Raw genomic sequence first — 13512 nt, forward strand, 5'->3', positions numbered from 1 at the left:
TCATAGACAACACAAAAAAGAAGCATTTCAAATAGAAAAGGGAAGTAAAGAAAGATGTTGGACTGCAAAATTGCTAGCTTTTGAGAGCTTGTTTGTGTTCCAGGCACTCTGTTAGATATCACACACCCATTATTTTGTATAATCATCCTATTAAACCTGAAAAACAGGTGTTTTGGCTTTTACCAATGATGAAACTGAGGCTGTGGGAGATTCAGTGGGTTGTTGCAGTGGTGGGTGGTCCAGCAGGATTCACACCTCCATCACTTGGCTCAGCATCCATGTTCTCTCTGCCACACTACTGGCCTCTCCAGAAACTTGAAAGCATCTATTTGGACGACCCAGTCTGAGGTCCTTCTGCTTCTAGCATCCCACGGCTCCCATTTTCCCACAGGTCTTTCCCTGCCTGAGCAGGAGGACTGTTCCAGTCAAGGTGGCTTGGATAGTGAAGGCTCAGAGGTCATCATGTAGATGATCCTGGTGACCAGCCACACAGCTTCTTCTTGCCTCATCAGCTGACTCCATAGAAAGGTAGGCATGGATAACTCCTCAGTTTTGTTTTGGTGCCCATGTCATGTAATTTATGTTCCCTTTGTGTTTGGTCTACAAATCTGAGCTCTGTCTGGGGCGAAAGCAGGAACTGGTGGATATGACTCTAGTGAGGCATGTTGGGGTTCAAATCCCACTCTACCACTCCTCACTTGGTGGCCTTGTGCACATTCTTCTAGGTCTCAGTTTACTCACCTGCGACATGGGGATGACACCTTACTTGTAAGAATATGGTAGTGATGGTGAATGTAGTTTCCCCATAGAAGAGATACTTTAAAAATGATCATCTATCTTTAAATTCATTTATAAAGAAGAGAAAAATCATCACTTAACTTTTCTTTCTCCCTATTAGTACCCCTGACCCCTTAAGATCAGTTACTATCATTTTTTCTCTCCTATCTCTGTAGGTTTTTTTTCCTCTTTCTTGTCTTCTCTTCTTTTCTTTCTCTTTCTCTCTTTCTTCCTTTCTTTCTCTACCTCTTTCTCTTAACCTCTTCCTCCCTCCCTCTCTTCCTCCCTCCCTTTCTTCCTTCCTCCCTTTCTTTCTTTCTTTCTTTCTTTCTTTCTTTCTTTCTTTCTTTCTTTCTTTCTCTCTCTCTCTCTCCCTTTCTTTCTTTTCTTTCTTTCTTCCCTTCTTTCCTGTTTCCTTGTTTCTTTCTCTCCTTCCTTCTTTCCTTCCTTCCTTCCTTCTTTCTTTCTCTCTTTTTTTCTTTCCCCGCAACAGCCTCTGTGATTTCTCTTGGTTGCTGTGGGTACTTTCTAACCACTAGGATCTATGATTCAGCCTAGTGGGGCTACTATATTCTGAATTATATTAGTCCGTGCCTTGAGATGAGTATTACACCTTCCTGTGTTTTTGAAAAATCATAGGCATAAAGTCAGCTCTAATCTTCATCTCACTGATGACAGCCAGTGATTTTAACTTAGATCTTCGCTTCATTTGGTAATCCTATTTAGTGTTCCAGGTAGTAGTCACTGCTTTTAAAATACTGATTTGGTGCCTGAAGAAGTACCTGTACCTAATTTGGCATTTCTGTTCAGCTATCTTTACTAGGAGATTTGTCAAAAATGCTGGAGACATTCCATTTCTTCTATGTTTGGACTCCTTATTTTGAAGCATATAGACTTGAGTATGGGACATAGAATCATAACTCATTAAAAACCCACAACAACAATAACAAACACTGGTTAAAACCTCCAGAGATTTTTTTTTCCCATTTGTTTGGAAACCATCCCCTATTGCCTGCAATTCTATTTCCAATAGGTCCTTCTCCATATTTTCTCTGCTCGTCCCTCCCAGCTTTGTTTATGCCCCCAAATGGATTATTTTGTTCTTAGCATCTCTGTCTCTGTCTCTAGTCTCTCTCTTTCCACACCCCACCCTTGCCCTGTCTACTCAGCAAAAGGGACCATTTCACCCCAGACTTATACGTGGTCATATAGACAGTTGTGTTTACCCTGTGTTTGTTTCCAACTCCATTCAGCATCTGTCCTGCTCCAGGGATTTTTGAGGCCAAAACATTTGGCTATGGGAGGGACTCCCCACACATCCACTGAGGTGCATCTGGACTCTGCAGTCAGCAGCCTTTGAAGCCCTGCAGTGCATCTGGTTAAGAAAGTTTTGGGCCAACAAGGAACTCCATGATCTATGCATTTTTCCCCCCAATCTTTCAATCTGTTAAAAACATCCAGATTTCTTGGGCTCCATTTAGAATGGAAAACTCTACCCAGTTGGGAATTCTGATGGTAAAGACCTTTGCTGGCTCCCCATTGCCTACTAAATACTGAAGCACTCTGCAGGCAATTAAGGCCCTCCGAGTCCAGCCTCACACACAGCCTTTAATCAGGTGTTCTAAATCTGGGGTTTGAGAATCCCTTGAAGTTCCAAGAATTGTTCATATGTATTTTTTTTTCCTGGATAGAGTGTCCAAAATTTTCATCCATTACTCAAAGTGGCCCAACAATTGAAATGATTAAGTATCCATCAATCCATTGGGTTTGCCCTTGAATCAGGCAAAACTGGCCCATCAAACTCATTTTTCTAGACTTAGTTATGAACTTCCTTCCCTACTGTGCCCTGATCTTCTGCCTTTTTAACCTGTGTCTTTCCCCTTCTCTCACTTTCCTACCTGCTGGCTCATCTTCTCTGTCTTCTTTTATAGCATTATCCTGATCATCAAGTCTGACCCATGGTTGCATTTTCTTGATAACGACTTTGTTATTAATGCTAATTTCCTCATAGAGTCTCAGTTTGGCTTCCCCTCAGAAGCAGAATGTGAGACTGAGTCAGATGTAAACAGTGTATTTTGAGGGTGATCCTAGAAAAACCTCAGTAAGAGGGTGGAGAAGTAAAACAGGGTAGAGAAGGAAGCTGATAGAGAATTATATCAAAGAGGTTAAATATGTGGATTGCTGGAGCCTAACTCTCTTGGGCAGCACATGCCTCGGGGGTTTCCATACCTGAGGTAAGTGAAGAGGGGTCTTTTCCACCATTAATCATTGCTAGGGGGAAGGGGGAGAGAAGATATCAATTCTCCAGCACTCTGGAGCATGCACACAGAGTGGGTTACAGCAGCTACAGAGTCACGGGTGACTGCAGTTGCCAGTTGGGTTGATGTGGACAGAAGTGGTGCATGATGAAGAGATACAGGTGGGGCCCCCACAGGTTCTGCAAAGTGAACTCAGCTCTCCTTGATTTAGCGTCATCTTCTGACCTCCTGGATTGTTTCTAGCTCTGGGTAAACACCCCTTCCACTGCACCAAGCTGTCGGCTACCTCTCCTTCCGAGAGCAGTCCTCTTGGGTTTGAGGCACCAGACTCCTCACCAATTCCGAAATGTGAACGATACGGGTCTTGCTTCTATTTGATCTCTTATTTTCTTCCCTTCGCCTAGGATGTCCCCATCTCCTGCTGAAGACTTAGCCATAAATCCAGGCCAAAATTCAATATTCTCGTTTCCACAAAGTCTTCTTCTCAGGTCCACCTAAAAGTTAGAATCAAACTGCCTGTCTCCGATGGTCACTTAACATTTCACGTTTGCTTCCTGAAACAGGCGAAATACCACAGGTGGCTGTATTCTCTCTTTTCCTAGGAAGTAGAGTCCTGAGGCCAGGGATTGGTTTAATAATCTTTGTGTTTCAGGGATGAATCCAACCCTTGGCACACAGTAGGTACTTGAAAAAGATTTGCTGAGATGAAGTTCACAGCGTCCAAGAATATGTTTCTTAACTATGTCACACCACTGGATATGGACTGTTTGGCCTCTGAAATTTGAGTCTATATGCAGTTCATTCAAGGCACAAAGTCCTCTTATTTATTTATTTTTTCTGGCCTTGCTGTCTCGTGGTATCTTCATCTTTAGTTGCCTCTCTGGAAATCAGTGCCTTAGGACTGCCCTAAAATTGTCCTACAGAGAAGGATGCTGATTAACGCAACACATATTTACTGAGAACTAACTCTACTTTAAGCGGTGGAAATACTCATCTGAATGTACTTTCAAGGAACTCTGAATTTTGCTCTTTTGCTTCCTCTTGTGAACTTGAACTGCTGCCCCTGTTTTCTCAAAAACGGTTAGATTTACTAGCTTTCGAGGAGTCTGTTTCTAACTCTGTGATGCTCAGACGCTCCTGATAAAAATGATAATTTTCGTTGACTCTTTCAGCTCCTGCTTCTCTCTTACCCACACTAACTAGAACTCACACAGTTGGAACCACAGTGTCTAGCCTGCGGCTGCCATCTTGGACAGGTGCCTGCAGCTGTTCTGTGTGAATGTAGAAGTCTTTTCTCTACGACCAGATTGTAAACTCATTATGGGAATGTCCACATCTCCGTGCCCCAGACTGTGCACTGGGCTGGGTTATTATAAAATGATGAAGGACTCGTGAAAATCTTTTGGGTAGCCTCAGGCCCATCTCAGTGACTCTTGTTCAGCCTTCATGGCCCAGTTCAGATGTGTCCTTCAGGAAACCTTTGGGCACTCAAGCTGGGCCGGCTGCCCATGCGGTGGTCCTCTTGCATCTGGTGCTTGTCATGTTACATCAAAATTCTTAGCTCCGTTTGCCTAACGGACTGTCAGCTCATCAAGGTCAGGAGCTATACTTTGTTTGCCTTCTTGAACAGAGTGCCTGAAAAAGACGAATATTCCCTTGGTGTTTATGAATGGAATTGAACTGAGTTGTTCAAGTTCTCTTGTTTTGGAAGGAGAATCTATGGTAATTCCAGAGGCAGGTGATTTCCCCAGCAGGCCTTCCTCCAACATCCCCCTTTTCCTCTGTCTTTTCAGTCTTCCACTACCTTCTTTGACCAATCTGCAGAACAGGTTAGATACAGCTCTAGTGAAGCCCTGATTTCTTTTTAACAGTACTTCTGGGGATTGCTGTGTGTACTTAGCTTCTAAAGATAATTGTTCACTCAGGCTGTCACTTCACCTTTTGTTCTTTTATTCAGAGATGGAAATGCTTTATGCCTCCTGGAAGGTGGGAGGGACTCCAAGTTATTTAAGTTGGTCAACATAAAAATTTGGCGACTATCATGGTCAAGAATATGCTGTCTGTTTCCTGGGAGGGATTTGTAATTTTAGAAAATCACTGGATGGATTTTTAGTTCTTGATGTGTCCGTAATCATTTTTATGGCTTTTTTAAAAGATATTTTCTTTTATTTTAATTTTACTCTCCATTGATTTTTCCTGCCCTCAAACATTTTAGTGCTGGATTATCAGAATGCAGCTTCAAGAGTTCAAGGGTGTGTCTGGGCCTTGCCTCAACCGTGAGATTGATATGGGTGCTTTCCACAAGGTAGCAAAGTGGTTCGGGACTAGGGAGCAGGGATCGTTACCCAGGGCTGCCAGAAGCACAGCACCCAGTCAGGAGAAGCAGAGCAATCCATCTTCCATCTAGCCTGTGTTCTAGACTGTGAAAGCACATTGTAAGTAGAAAGATAAAGGGAGACAGGATGCAAAGATGAAAAGATGAGCCATTTCTAGAACTCTTTATATTGGAACAGTGGGAGATGTGAGCTATAGAAAATAGAAAGTGGTTAAGGAAGGAAGTCGTGAGTCGTAGAAGCCGTCAACACTCTACTTCATATGAAGTAGAGACAGGTGCAGCACCTTGAAGATCCCAGCAGTCTGGACAGAAGATATAGACAAAAAGTCACTGCTAGGAGGATTCTGCGTTGGCTCCTAACACTTTCCAGCCCTGGGAAGCTTTTCCAGAGTGCGACTGTACTACCTGTGGAGAGAGTAAATATCTCAGATGGTCATGCCTTTTATGATTTTCCTCCAATGTCTATTTCCCATTCATTTGGATTTTACTTAAAGAAAAAACACTCAACCCACAGACCAGTATAGCTCCTGACCTTGATGAGCTGACAGTCCGTTAGGCAAACGGAGCTAAGAATTTTGATGTAACATGACAAGCACCAGATGCAAGAGGACCACCGCATGGGCAGCCGGCCCAGCTTGAGTGCCCAAAGGTTTCCTGAAGGACACATCTGAACTGGGCTATGAAGGCTGAACAAGAGCCCTGTACTTCTCCTGTGTGGCATGTGAGCCTGTGGGATAGCTGTGAAAAGTCAAATAGAAAACAGGTGCCCAAGCCCTGCAAACATGACAGAGCAAGACCAAATTGATTCCAGTACCATGTAAGAGACACCTCCATCCCAGCTCAACCCTAAATGCTGCCTCTGTAGCCACCAGCCCTCTTGTTGTGGCTTTGACCCCCCTCCCCACAATCCATATGCTGCATATTACTGAGTTGCAGCACCAATAGGAAAGGAATGGTTTCCATGCAGTTCAAGTCAAGATGGCATTAAGCATCTCAGTGGTAAACTTGGTTGCCAAGGGAACCAGTGGGAGTGGATGTGGCCAGGCATGACAGGATGGTAGGTGGTTGGCACAATCTGAAATAAGTTTCATCAAGTGATTAAAAAAAAAAAACTCTCATACTAATGCTGGCATATCCATCCAAAGAATAAGTCCATTCTCTCAACCCACATGGACCACAATGCCATGTTACTTTTTAAGATGTACATTTTTACAAAATGGTTGCCAAAAAGCAAGCAAGGCTTATGCTCATTCACCACAACCTTGGTGAGCTCTCTACCACAACCACTCCAACTAGCTCTTTCCTAAAAGGTACAAATTGCAATCTAATTACTGAAAACCATGGGTGGAAACCCAAGAGTCTCAATTCAATAAGTGTCTCTTGATTTTATAATGGAGGTGAGAGAAATGGAAAATTCATGGCTGTCCATGGGAAATGTAGGTTAGTCTAAAGTGATACAAGGCACATAGTCTAAGTTTGCTCTGTGAAGACGATGGACGTAGTGTAGACGTTGTTGCTGGCCTCAGGGGGCTCACAGTCTAGTGAGAGCGCTACTCAAGTTACCACCTGCTGATACAACATGATCGGCTCCACTCATTTTGGAGGTACAACATTTCTGAGTCCCAGTTCCATTTACTGCAATGAGACCTTTCTTCTCAACTTAGAGTCACTACTGTGATTGAGTCAAGGGTTCCCAGGAACTGGAAATAAGTTCAAGAGGTCAGTCCTGATTACTGTCACCCTGCAGAGAAAACATAAGAAATTCTGAGCGGTGGCCGGCGTTGGTCGTCCTGTTCTCTACTGCCGTTATTCTCACATGGAGTTGCCCCTCAAAATAGGCTGTTTCTTGGCGTATTACCTGACCCTTGCAGTGAGTGTTGCAGAGTCCCAGACACAGAGACCAGGTGTGCCTGTCTTCTGGGAGGTCAGGCAGTCAAGTGCAAGAAGCACTAAAAATACGAACTTATCCTCACCTCTCCACCATTGGTGGCTAAAAGGGCATAATGCTGTCTTTGGTTTAGAGTTTACAGAGCTGAGAAGGTGTTTTGATGGGTTTTCCATATTAAAGGTTAAGATCTTAAATTTGATAGAATTGTTAAGATGGAATTTCTAGGAACTTTTTACAATGATAGAAATAACAGAGAAGGTGTAGAACTAGGGGAGATAGCTCTAAGTTCAGTTTTGGTCATGTTGATTCTGGAGCCTCTGTGAAACCAATTTTGAATAGGCATTTGGATATAAAGCCCTGGGGTTAGAAGAGCAGCTGGACTGGAGATATAAATTTCTATATCATCATATTATTGTCCTTTGTAGATGAGGTTAAAGAACTAGCTGGAATCTCCCTTATATCTTATACAAGCTCGCTCTCTCTCTCAATCACTCCTGTTTCCCTTTGTGCCTAGAGTCTTGTTCCTAGAGATGCTCAAGAAAAATTTTCATCTCTCCCAGTGGCTCCCTAGATAGACATCTCAGACCCACTTAAAATCTGCTGGCGACTCTGGACTTTGGAAGGGTGTTTTGAAAATCTGAGCTCTCTGATGGCTGTACACTAGGAGACAACAGAGGAGGAAACACGTGGGGAGATTGCTAATTGCATTTACTGGACCACATGCCTTCCCTGGCTCTCAGAGGAATACATGTTTCCAGGAAATATGAGGTTTGTCTGAGGTCCAAGGGCACTCAGACAATGGAGAAAACAAGTCCCGCAGGTCGTGGTGAGTGTCTCTGCCTGCTCAGGACCTAACTCGCTTTTGCCTTATTTACATCCAAACAACAAGCACTTCGGGATACTTGTGTCTGGATTCCATGCATACAAATTTAAGGTTTTTTTCGTTAGTTGGGGTGAATAGCTCCCTGTCCAGGGCTTTCATACTTTTAATGTGAATCAGATATGGGTTTCTGGATTTGGAGACTGAAGACCAGGCTCTATATGGTGCTCTGATCCTTAGAAGCATATGACTTGGGCAAGTAATCTAACTGTCTGAGTTCTGTTTTCTTTATGCATATCAGGGGTTAACATTACCTGCCTCCTAGGGTGGCGGGGAGGGTTCAGTAAAATGGCCAGTGTGACAGCACGAACTACAAGTTCACTAAAAAAATATCTGGCAGGTGTTAGCAAAGCCCACGCTTCCAAGTCTTTAGGAGGTTTCAGAATTTTCTCTTGTCTTCAGTTGGGGAGGATCCTCTCATCCCGGACTTCACCCCATCTGTGGATAAATGGAGATACTCTGCAGCAGAAGGTACCCCTGACAGAATATTTTAAGCCACTGTAGTTGATGCAAAATGCTTTGTCTCTCCAGATGAGCCACTTCTTTGGGGGTAAATTTCACTTGCTCTGATAATGTGTCCTGGGGGAGCATGTCCCAAGGAGAAGCACTGGGTGAGCAAGCATTCCAAGATAATCAGGCAAAGCTGCATGACCATCTATGATCTAGACTCTGAGGTCACATAATGTCACTTCTGACACACTCTATTGGTAGAAACAGTCAGAGAGAGGGGACATGGGTCCCACCACTTGATAGGAAGACTCTCAAAAAATTTAAGGTCATTAAAAAAATACAAACAAGCATAGTGATCTTAATACATCTGTCTTCCCTTTCTTGTATCCAGGCTCATCACTCTAGCCCTTCCTCTCTGCCCATTCCTACTCTGATGTCCTCAAAACTTACCTCCTCCAGGAAGCTTTCCATGATTTTCCTTCTTTTTACTCAAAACCCCATTTAAATCCTTTGGTAAAAGAAAAAATTTTGTTTAAACTAAAGAGAAATCAGAGTCTCCTTATTAATGGTTATCTCCTCAGTGGCTGGTGATGGCCATTTCTAGTATAATCTTAGGCACCTCTAGGCATCACAGAGCTGTAGAAGTTGACAGCTGAAAGAGACATGAGAGATGATCTAGTTGATTCCATTTAAATGGCTCAACTCTCTTCCAGCCATTGTGCTAAATACAGAGGATAGAAAGTTTTGCACAGAATATCTATAAAAGAAATTTATAATCCAGGGAAGTATTTCCTAAAGCATCTTTTGAAAAGTTGGATTTCATAGAATATTGAGCATTTTATGAAGAACAAGTTATGTTATCAAATATTTGAGAAGTGTGGCGTTCAATAAAATCAAACATGCTCTTTATTGTAAGAATTTTTAGGGCCTTTAATGTGCATCTATTAGCCCTGAACAAATGTTTGTCAAATGAAGGTTATTGGATAAAAGTGCATTGTGTGTCTCTAAGGCAGAGGTAATAGTCTCTGATTTCAGAGCTCCTTTCCTTGATACTTATACCTGAATTATTTTATTGTGGAAAATATTTTAGGAATGAGAACAGAAGGGGAAGTCAAAGCATTCCTTTTCCATCTCTTTTTTTTCCCCTTCAAGTTGGCCTTGTGCAAGACCTGGTCTTCTGCCTCCGTTTCCCTTTTCTACTTCCTGATGAAAAGTAGACACAGCCCTGAAACCCAATCTGCTGGTTGAAAACTGACAACCTTTCTCACTTTCACTAGGACGGACTTCTGGGAGCTGTGTCCTGAGTCAGACACCTCATGAACAGACATTCTGCTTTGTATGAACCAAAGTTCCAAATGGTGAAGCCACTACTCACCAGGATTTGAGAATCTCCCATTCATTAGATTGGACCTTAAATGCTACCGGCCAGAGGCATGCCTGAGTTAGCTGGCCCCTTCTTGGCAACTGATAATAAGACTAGTTACCATTTACCAAGGAATTACCTTGGGCCAAGTCCTGGGTGAAAGTATTTGCAATACTTTATATTAGATTGAACCACACCAAATTATCATTTTTGTAGGTCTAAACAGTTAAATATTGGCAATGGCGTGGTTCCACTGAATACCACTTCATCTTTACAACGCTTCTATGAGTTAAGCCTTAGCTGGGCTAGAACAATGCACATGGGCATCATGGTAACTGAATAATTTGTGCCCTTTCAAGTTGATCATCTTTAAATTTCTAGTACTTATCGAAAGGCTCACAGAAAGATGGGAGAAGTAGATGAAGGGGATTCCTGTTAACCATGCCACCCATTCTTCTATTTTACAAAACAGTTAAGCTCCGATCCAGGGTTTCATGAAGAACTCTACTAAACAAAAGTCCTGTTAACCAGACACATCTATCCTTAGAAGGTGGTTTAGCTATAATGTATTATTCCTTAATGTTGCCTCACCCATACCCAGCAATTGATTAAAATATTCCTTCTTGCCACATATTTTACTCTTTGTGAAAGAAGTTCTGAAAAGTATATATTTTTTTCTCTTACTTCATTTCATTTTCAGTGATGTTTTGGTGTCTCACAGAGGACTGCCTAGAAGTCTTGATAGATTTCACCCTGGCTTTGGGTGTATTCTCCCCATTTTTCACATGGGGAGCTCAAAGCTCAGTGGGTTAATGAACTTGTTAAAGTTCATACTACCCATATGTGTTAGAACTGGGATTTGAACTCAGATCTAGATACTCCAAATCCAGTTGTCTTAACCACTGCAGGGTCCAGCTCTGGCTGCCTTCAGGCATAGTTTCACTAGCTAAAGCCATGGCCAGCCTGGGCTTGAGTTCTGCCTTGCCACCTACTAGCGGTTTAAGTAGGGTCAATTACTTACCCTTTATATTTCAGTTTCCTCATCTGTAACATGGAGATAAAGATGCATCTTTTAAGGGACTGTGAAGACACAGTGACTTAAAAATACTAGCTGTCATTATCATTTGTTATCCCTTGTCCCCAAACTACTTATTTCTCTCTTTCTTGCTTTTCCACTGGCTTGTGTTGCTGAAGACCCAACACGACTTGGACTAGAACTGATTTAATCTGTAGCCAGCCTGGTTAATAGTCCATAGAAGCTACATCATCATCTCTAGCTGATGCCCAAGAATTCTAAATGGCTAACATTAGGGGATTAGATGGTACAAATTAAATAGCCACCAAGAATCTCCTAGTGTTAGATGTTAAGACTGTGCCAAACTTTAAACACAAAGAGCAGGGGCAATTAGTGGAAAACGAACTAGAAAATTTAAAAGACTGAGCAACTGAATATATAAACAGACAATGGCAAGACGACGTATGACAGTAGGACTCTGACATCCATCTTGCCCATGAGCCAGATAGGCAAGCTACAGTAGAACTGAAACCAGGAACCCAAGCTGAATTAAGACCTATAATTAAGGGTTTCCCTAAACCTAGGCATGACTAGCAACTGTTCATAGAAGAATTTGGAAGTTTTGAGTGCATATGTCCCAGGGTTACCTGACTTATAATCAACTTTTATATATCATTGTTGGCACCTTAGGTGCTAATCGTGGGTGGCAAAAGGGATTGGACTGAGCCAGAAAGTGACCTACAGTGTCCTTCTTTCCAAAAATCAGTCTAGGGGTCAAAGAAAAGCCTGGAAAATAGGACAAAGTCTCCTAAAAGCCATACCTGAAACATTTTCAGTAAAAATTGATTGGCTCATAATTTAGTCATGCAAACAGAAAAGATGAAACTCTAGGAGATTTTACAATAGACCAGAAAATAAATTCTGACAAGATTTGGGAATTAAAAAAGGCACTGACATAACAGGAGCCCTTTCACTGGAGACCTAAAAGGAAAACAGAAATTAGGATGGGGGATGGCCCTTTTACCTGAACTCCAACAGCTGGCAGAAGATTTGGGAGGGGCTTCAGAAAAAAATGAGACAGGACCCCAAATAAATGTGTGGCCCTGAAGATCAAAGAGTTGGCTGGCCCACTTCCTAACAGACCATCTATTGTCAAGGATACCTGCAGAAACTGTAAACAGAAGGAACATTGGGGGGGGGGGCGGGGAGGATTGTCCTATCTTGGAGAAGGAAAAAGACAAAGACAAAATTCCTCAGTTCAGATCAAGGAGGGTGCTCCAAGGAATAAAAAAGTGCCCAGTATTTTGCCTTAGTCTTAAACAAGCAAAGTGAATTAATTATAAATATCAATGGTCCACCTCACTAACTCCTGGTAGATATGCATGCTACTCTTTCTACATTAACCTCTGCTACTTTTGATCAAACTCCTCCATGGACTAAACATACCACACCGGTGGTAGGTATTTCAAATAACCCAGATTCTCTGTCTCCTAGCCTTTAACTCTAACTCTTGGACCCTTGACTGAAAAATAGTCCCTCCTGCTCTTTAGTTTATTTAAACTGATAACAGACTTCCACTGGGAAACTTGTCATAATAATACTTCATGATGGGTCATAGTGAAGACAGAAACCAGTGGTTGTCAAGCAGGATGTGCGACCACTGATTTAAATTACCCTGTAGAATATAGTCCTCTACCTGAGGCCACATCAGCCTAGGTGGCAGAAATTAATGCATTTACGAGAGCTTGTAAACTAGCCAAAGAATAGAGTGTAGGCATATAGACACACACACACACACACACATATATGTATACACACACACAGATAGCAGGTATGTTTTGGAGTTAATAACCAACTTCAAGATGCTTTGGAAACAAAGAATTTCTCACCTTCTCTGGAACTTCTATCAAAAAGTGGACAAGTTAAGAAACTTTTAGATGCTACACTTACTTCCTAGAAAGATCACTGTCGTAGAAGTTGAAGACCACGCAGAAAGCAGGATTTTATCCAGCTTCTTCCCTCCATGGGGTCTAAGTATGTTTTAGTTATTATACATCTATTTTCAGAATGTGTGGATGTTGAAGTATTTCCTTGCCAAAAAGCTACAGCTCTTACAGTTGTTAAAAAGTTACTTGATTACTTTTTGTTTCCAACCTGAGGTATACACTTTTATATTTATATAAGTTGACAGAGACACACACTTATGGGAAACATTGTGAAAAATAAAACCTCTATAAGACATTCTGAAAAACTGAGAAATTATACTACCGTCACCATCCAAATCTTCTGAAAAGATTAAAAGAACCAATGGCATCCCTAATTAGAAAACTTGAATAGACATTTTCTAAAGACATACAGATGGCCAACAGGCACATAAAAAGATGCTCAATATTGGTAATCATCAGAGAAATGTAAATCAAAGCCACAATGGGGTATCACCTCACACCTGACAGAATGGCTATCATCAAAAAGACCACGAGTAACAAGCGTTGGCAAGGATGTGGAGAAAGGGCACCCCTAGTACACTGCTGGTGGGAATGTAAATT

The 13512-nt window shown here is 42.0% G+C and overlaps 1 long non-coding RNA gene across 1 annotated transcript; it reads right to left on the bottom strand.

Moving 5' to 3' along the window:
* Window positions 1–5572: 5572 nt before the first annotated feature.
* Window positions 5573–12081, bottom strand: LOC140700896 (uncharacterized). Its single transcript, XR_012079637.1, has 3 exons — window positions 11991–12081; window positions 8393–8576; window positions 5573–5775 (listed from the first exon to the last, which is right to left on the bottom strand). It is a non-coding gene; the product is annotated as an uncharacterized lncRNA (long non-coding RNA).
* Between the last annotated feature and the right edge of the window lie 1431 nt (window positions 12082–13512).

This window comes from Vicugna pacos, chromosome 13, assembly GCF_048564905.1.
Source record: "Vicugna pacos chromosome 13, VicPac4, whole genome shotgun sequence".
In the NCBI taxonomy this organism is placed as follows: Eukaryota; Metazoa; Chordata; class Mammalia; order Artiodactyla; family Camelidae; genus Vicugna; species Vicugna pacos.